Raw genomic sequence first — 7,829 nt, 5'->3', positions numbered from 1 at the left:
AGCGGTTTGGCCTCTGCATAATTTAGTTTGCTCTGGAGCCCTCCTTCCTGAGCTAAGACAAAAATGTGTGAGCTGGAGGCTAAAAAACTGCGAGCCAGCTCACACCAACTCAGCTTAGAGGGAACACTGGACGGGACCAATGTTCCCTCTAAACTGTGGAGTCTTGTGAGCAAAAGTTCTACTTTGTGAGCTGCCGGCATTAAAGTGGTGAGCGAGCCGTTTGGCTCCTGCGTAATTTAGTTTGCTCTGGAGCCACATCCTTCCTGAGCTAGGACAAAAATGTGTGAGCCAGAGGCTAAAAAACTGTGAGCTGGCTCACACTCACTCAGCTTAGAGGGGACACTGGATGGGACGCAGCACTAGGGCGTGCCCTCCTGGTCTCCCCGTCCCTGGACCAGTCACGGTTCTCTTTCTTTCTTTCCCTTGGGTCTTCCTAATGCCTTGTGTTCTGTAAAGCCCAAGTTCACTGAGGGACAGATCCCAGCAGATCCCTTTTGGATTCCAGAATCCCCGACAACGGCCACTGCGATAAATCGGTGGGAGCCCCTCCTAAAAGATCCGGTACATCACTTCCAATTTTCCAGATGAGACCATCGCTCTACTGGGCGGAGGGTTCCTCCAGTTCTTCTGCACTGTTGGTCTCCTGTTTTATGCCCCCCCAAAAGTCATCAACCGTGCAGCTGCCCCCAGGACTGCTGGCAGTGCCCCTTTCCTGCGGGGCAGCCGAAATTCATGGCTTCTTCTCTTGACATGAGTTAGGACTGGTCAAGGGGAGTATTCTCACGAGAGGAGAGCCTGACCTTTGGCCGCATCTTTTTAAGATCAGAGTTCGGTCTCTCTGGCACCTTCCCACGGCAGACAGCAATGCTTCGCCTTCCTCCCATCACAGGGAGTCGTTTCTGCAGGCTGTTTCTGCAGGCTGGCTGTGTCGGGCTACGATTTCAGTGTACGACCTGGCAGGAGTGTCGAGGGATCCGGCACCAGAGGCCGAGCGCCTTCTTGGCAGCTAGGAAGTCCCTGGGGTCTCCCGTTCAAAGGCCCCATGCTGAAGGTGCAGGGAGAGTCCCGGGATTGCTAAAGCAGCCAGGGCAGGAATCCGTGTTTTGACCCGGCGAAAGGCGGCTTCAGAGTCCTGCACGGCTGGACCAAGAGTGGGGGGCTTGTGCAACTCTGCACGGCATGGGAATTGTGTGCTTGCCTTGCGGTTTGTTTGTTTTTTGCAAAAGATGTTGGAGTGGGACAGAGCTATGCTGAGGTTTTGCAGAACTGGGCACTGGTGTTTGCTAGCGCGGGCTCTGACCCGTTTTCAAGCGGCACTGGGCAGAACGAACCCTGAGAACAAGGATTTTGTTTCTCTCTTGCTTAGCTTCCCCGCACGGAGAAATCCCAGTGGCATTAAGTTGTGCGAGGAGTTAAGCAAGAGCCAGAGTCTGTGCTGGCCGTGTTGTGAGCAGGCTGGGGTGGGGGGGAGTCTGCCGTCCATCAGGGTCCAGCGTGCACGTACCAAGTGTCCCTTTCAGCCACCTTAACTCCACTGACATCCCCTTACCTAGGAGGTGGGGAAATCAGCCATGCTGGCTGCAAAACGACTGTTTCGAATCCTTCCGGGTGCTTCTCCCTAGGACCAAGAGACCAATAAGCAGAAGTGACAGAAAATTGCATTTTGAGCTGTATCTACCCAAGAGCAGCTGGAAGTCTTGGAATGGAGCAAACAGATTTTTTTTTGGCATCAACAGCTTTCTTGCTAGCGATTTGTTTGACTTCCAAGCTTTGCTAAACTGATTTAACACATGTATTGGTTGAGGAAACCGTCGTCTCTATCCAAGCCTGGATGCATTGGGTTAGACTGGCTGATAAATTCTAACCCAGCAATTTCACACTGAATTCACAACATCTCCTTTTTTTGAAGCGCTTTTGTTGTGCCGTGGCAGTGCCACGGGCAGTTAAAGTGTTCTCTCACGGCTTTCTGGAAGGATCCGTTTTTGGAGTTACATTTGTTTGCTTATTCTCCAAGCTGACCTGTTTCAACCTGTGTCGGCAGTGGAAGGACATTTTTGGCAAATGATGACACCCATTACCCTGGAGAGAGGGCTGGCGAAAGCCCCCTGAGGGCATAACTGACTTAATTTGGTCTTGCTGCCCAAGAGGATTTGGGGGCACAGTTGGCACCTGGGTTTGCTTTAGGGTCGCATTCCTGGGTCCATGTCCTCATTGTTCTTTGTTTTAGAAATTCGAATCCTTCGTGTGAAGCCATGGCAATGATTCCAGACTGTCATTTACCTTATTAGATCTCTCCGTTAAATCTCTCCCCTTTCCATATTCAGACTCCTAATTCAATTCCTAATTCTTTTAAAAAAGAAATCTGCCCTACAGATGACACACTTATCCCACAAAGACATAATTTTTTTTACGGCTTTTCTAATTCCTGGAAACTCGTCCGCACAAACTCAGACTGGCGTGAGGGACTTAAGCAGCAAAAAAAGTGCAATTTTAAACTCACTTCGGGTCAGTTCTTAGGCTGAAGCTGATATGCCCCCGTTGAAACCAGAGGGCATTAAACCTGATTACATCCAACTGGTTTTAGTCCTGTTGCCTCGCGCTGTCATAAGCCAAAAAACAGCGTGCCTTAACGCTGCTATAGACTGAGCTCTATAGCTCTATGCTGTTTGAAGGATTAAGTGGTAGAGAATCTCCTATTTAGTTAGTTGTTCCATCTCTTATTCAAGGAAACATGTTTAAATGTTTATGGATGCAAAGCAGTGATCTGTGCTAAGTGGAGGTATATTCAGGCATATTCTAAGGAACACCGTCCTTTCCCCTTTCCTGATTGTACATCCACCGTTTATTATGAAAATTTCCAAGGACAACTTTTGAGTCAACTTCCATGAAAGTAGATTCAGGTGGGTAGCTGTTTTGGTCTGAAGCAGAAGGATAACATGTGAGTCCACTCACACCTTTAAGACCAACAGAGTATAATTCTGGCTATAAGCATTTGTGTGCATGTACACCTTTAAGTCTGGGTATAAGCTTTTGTGTGCGTGCACACCTTTAAGACCAACAAAGTCTAATTCTGGCTATAAGCTTTTGTGTGCGTGCACACCTTTAAGACCAACAAAGTCTAATTTCGGGTATAAGCTTTTGTGTGCATGCACACCTTTAAGACCAACAAAGTTTAATTCCAGGTATAAGCTTTTGTGTGCGTGCAAAACTTTAAGGCCAACAAAGTTTAAATCTGGGCATAAGCTTTTGTGTGCATGCGTATGAAAGCTTATACCCAGAATAGAACTTTGTTGGTCTTAACGGTGCCCCTGGACTCAGACTTTGTTTTTCCAAGTCAACTGTTACTGTGCCTGCATGGGAGATCATCTAGATTTGAGTCCCGAAGCACCTTAAAGACCAGGAGGATTTCCATGATATGAGACTTTCAGAGTCAAAGAGAGTTTTGCCCCTTGAGTGCTTCTGCCCTGGGAATCTTTTCAGCCTTTTAGGTGCTGCTGAACTCGAATCTGGCTCTTCTATGGCAGACCAACTCAGCCTCCCATCTGAAACGGGGACGTCATTACATACCACTTCCTTGATCGTTAGTCATCTCATGCCATCTGTGGGTCCATTAACTGTTTCAGGATAATACTCGCCATGTCTTTAACAATCTGTCTTTCAAAAAAAGAAAAAAAAGAAGTAATGTATGGCCCAGTAAGGCACTACTTTTCTGACTCTCTGAATGCATTTGCCCCATCCAGTGAGAGACGCTTCTGAAGTGGAATCGGGTTCCTGGATGCGGCTTGCGCACTTTGCAAGTGGTTGCGATGAGCAGGACGAGGCCCCTCTTCAGAGCAGCTGGGCTTGCATGTGAGAAGGTTCCAGACCAAAGACTGGCATGCTCAAGCCAAATGCTCATGCTCCATTGCTGGGTAGAGAGAGGGAACGACCACATTTCCTCTGCTCTGGATTAGAGTGACCATCTGGCTGTACAGTCCGTTGGAGTCAATAGGAATTTCTTCTGTGTACAATCTTCTTTTTAATTCCCCCCCCTGTCCTTTGATATTATATAGTAGAAAAAATTCAGAGTCCAGTGGCATAGTATAGCAAATTTAGAGTCCAGTGGCACCTTTAAGACCAACAAAGGTTTATTCAAGGTACGAGCTTTCGAATGCTCGTACCTTGAATAAAGTTTTGTTGGTCTTAAAGGTGCCACTGGACTCCAAATTTGTTCTACGGTACTGTTTCAGACCAACACAGCTGACTACCTGGAATTATATAGGGTTATTATCCACGTAATGTGTTTGAGATAGCAATTCTTTCTGGGTAATCTGAGAGATTATTTCTTCCAGGGCTTTTGGAACAACTCTCTCTCTCTCTCTCTCTCTCTCTCTCTCTCTCTCTCTCTCTCTCTCTCTCTCTCTCTTGTCGTGAGAAAGATCAGATTTATTCAACTTTGTCGCCAAATAGTGTGAACGATGTGCATAATCAGACCGAAATTGCTGAACAGGAATAAATGCATCGTTGTGGAACCGAGAGGACAGAAATGGAAACGGAGTCAATTGTGAACAGCGGGCCTTGGTACTTGTTAGCGTCTCACTTGCCGTTTCTAAAGGCCTGTTTTTTGTTTGCTTGAAGAGGAGGTCTTGAGGTCACTTTAGGCCGAAGCAGTTTGCCTAAACGAATACAGCCACAGTCTCCAAAGGTTTATCTAGCAAATATGATTTGCAGCATGATAACTGATTAACTTAATATCATCGTAATGCCTTCGAAGATTAGTCATGACATTGTGGGTGGGTTAGGGCCCTGGCTATGAGGGCACTCTACTTTTGGCGTGGTCGTTAAGAGCGCGGACTCTAATCTGGGAGAACCGGGTTTGATTCTACACTCTTGCTCCACATGCAGCTGCTGGGTGTGACCTTGGGTCAGTCATTTCTTTTGGAGCTCTGCTCTCAAGAGCAGTCCTCGAAAGAGCTCTCTCAGTCACACCTACCTCACAGGCAGTGTTCCCTCTAAGCTGAGTTAGTGTGAGCTACCTCATAGGTTTTTAGCCTCCAGCTCACACATTTTTGTCTTGGCTCAGGAAGGATGGCTCCATAGCTACGTTCCCTCTAAGCTGTGGAGTCCTGTGAGCAAAAATTCTACTTTGTGAGCTACTGGCATGAACGTTGTGAGCGAGTGATTGGGCTGCTGCATCAATGAGTTTGCTCTGGAGCCATCCTTCCTGAGCTAAGGCAAAAATGTGTGAGCCGGAGGCTAAAAAACTGTGAAATAAATCCAATCCCTTCTTCTCCTGTCACCGCTAATGACAAAAAGTTTGCCCCAAATGGAGTCTCACAACAACATCCTCATGTAAAGGGGCCCGTGAAAGATGGCTGCAAAGAATTGCAGTGGAGTGCAGCACCAACATCATAACCGCGGCAGCTGTAAGACTGTTTCCGGACGCAGCCTCCTGACCTTCATTCTATCCCATTTGATGACCGGGGACCAAGTTTGCACTGCTGGAGGGGCCAGTAAATTGTCTTAAACGCCTAGCGGTAACCCCCTCCCCCCTGCAAATTTTGTCTTTACAGGCATTTCTCACATTTCTGTCCCTCCCGTTCTCCAAAGAGCTGAAGGTGGCCAGCAGAGTTTGTTGCCAATGTTGTCCTCTCGGCATCCCTTGAGGTCGGTTAAGTTCCAAGAGCACATCTGGCCCGTGGTCACCCAGCAGGCTTGTGGCCGAGGGGGAAGCGGAACCTGGGTTCTTGTTCAACACATGAGCCGCTGTAAACGCTTCTGTTTGTGAAACCTTCATGTTCAGAGAAGGGTTGCTGGGGGACCCCCTGGCCAACAGCGGGGGATGGGTTTGCCAGATCCAGGCTGGAAAATCCCGGATATTTGGGGATGGAGCCCGGGAGAGGATAGGGACCTCCGTGGGGTACAATGCCATAGGGAGTCCCCCCTCCAGAGCATCCATTTTCTCCAGGGGGACTGATCTTTCGAGTCTGGAGATGAGCTATAATTCTGGGGGATCCCCAGGTTCCACCTGGAACCAGAACAGTCATGTTTACATTGTTTGACTTATGCAGGGGTAAATTCAAGAGCTGTGGTTCCAGAAAAAATTATGCCTGAAGAAGATTTGTTCGAAACACACAGGTTATGCCTGGGAGGCGTGTTGCTAGGCCGGCATGCTAGCTGAATCACCTCATGGGAAAATACATCTACTAGGCTTGCTTGCTAAGCTGAATCATCACAGTGAGAAATACAAGCTGCCTGCTAGCTTTACCTGATGGATCATCACTTGGGAAATGTACAATAGGTTGCTGCATTGTTAGTGCAAATAACGGTACATTGGTATTTATCCTCCATCAGGAAGAAGACAGGTGGACTCTTCATGTTATATAACTTAGTCTGAAAGTGTTTGAAATGTGATGTTGTCGTTTGAAAGTGTTTACAATACACTAGAGTTGATGTTGTGTACAAAAAGCAAATATATTTAGCTATAAGTACATGTGAATATTGTGTTTATTATTTCAACACGGTGTTTTCTGTGTTTACCCACCTGGAAGCTGGCAACCCTAGTTCAGAGACAGCATTTCTCTAATCAACGGCTTAAATTGTTGAATTATAGCACAAAACTATTTAAACTTAAATCAATGTGAGTGTTGGCCAAAGCAAGTTTGGGTCCCCTAAGGCTTTTGAAAAAATGTATCAAATACTTACCATTCACCTTCTTTTTTATGTCGTATTGTTGCTGCAAAACCAGAATGACTTAAAATGAAAACATTCCCGTCTCAGTGGTCAAACACAGTTTGAGTCCAGTGGCACCTTCAAGACCAACGGAGTTTAATTCTGGGTATCAGCTTTTGTGTTCATCCAACGGTGTGTGGATGCAGTCTTGAGCAATGCTCCCTCTAAGCTGTGGAGTCTTGTGAGCAAAAATCCTACTTTGCGAGCTGCTGGCATTCAAGTTGTGAGCGGGTGATGTGGCTGCTGCATAAATTAGTTTGCTCTGGAGCCCTCCTTCCTGAGCCAAGACAAAAAACTGTGAGCTAGCTCACACTAACTCAGCTTAGAGGGAACACTGGTCTTGAGTTCAGCTTCAATTGTCTGAGGGTCTTATTCCTAGAAGGAAAGCCAGGAATGCAAAATATCTGTTGGCTGTGGAGCCTCTGCGAAGCCTCTGCTTGGCATGCAAAAGGGTCCCAGGTTCAATCCCCGGCATCTCCAGTTAAAAAGGACCAGGCAAGACGTGACGTGAAAGACCTCAGCTGGAGCCCCTGGAGAGCCACTGCCCGTCTAAATACTGACTTTGATGGACTGATAATCTAATTTAGCAAAAGGCAGGTTCGTGTGTTCATGTGTTCATGTGTGTGAGATGGTCTTTCCTGAAGTCTGTGCATTTGGGTGGCTTTCTGGTCCAGGAATACCAACTGATCATTTATTGCCTTTTGTCTTTAGTTGATCAGTTTAGAGTACTCTTCTAATTAATTAAAGCTGTCAGCTTCTGCATAACCAGCCAGCCTTCTTGCAATCTTGTCATAGGCACGCCTGGCGTAGTTTCAAGGAAGTCACTCCATTTATTTATTTAATTACATTTCTGAAACACCCAATCCCCCTGATTGTGGGGCTCTAGGCGACGTACAAATTTACAACGATAAAATCCATAAAAACCAGTATCAAAACATATAATTCACTAGTTAAAGTCAGGTGGTGAAATTTTGTGCTTCCCTCCCGTATTTCCGGCCTGTGGGTACCTCATGAGCAGGGCTATTTTTGGGCAGGAACGCACAGGAACGGAGTTCCGGCTGGCTCCCAAGTTGGCCACGCCCAGCAGGAACTCATTAGCATAATAGGCCACACCCAAC

The 7,829-nt window shown here is 46.9% G+C and overlaps 1 protein-coding gene across 1 annotated transcript in view; it reads left to right on the top strand.

The window, feature by feature from the left end:
* LOC107120805 (protein Wnt-8b) overlaps window positions 1–7,829 on the top strand; it is a 25,792-nt gene that overhangs the window by 183 nt on the left and 17,780 nt on the right. The gene's annotated exons all lie outside the window — the stretch shown is intronic.

This window comes from Gekko japonicus, unplaced genomic scaffold, assembly GCF_001447785.1.
Source record: "Gekko japonicus isolate JY-2015 unplaced genomic scaffold, Gekko_japonicus_V1.1 scaffold1909, whole genome shotgun sequence".
In the NCBI taxonomy this organism is placed as follows: Eukaryota; Metazoa; Chordata; class Lepidosauria; order Squamata; family Gekkonidae; genus Gekko; species Gekko japonicus.
The sequence above is the reverse complement of the archived record's forward strand: the minus strand, read 5'-3'. Positions and strand labels throughout refer to the sequence as shown.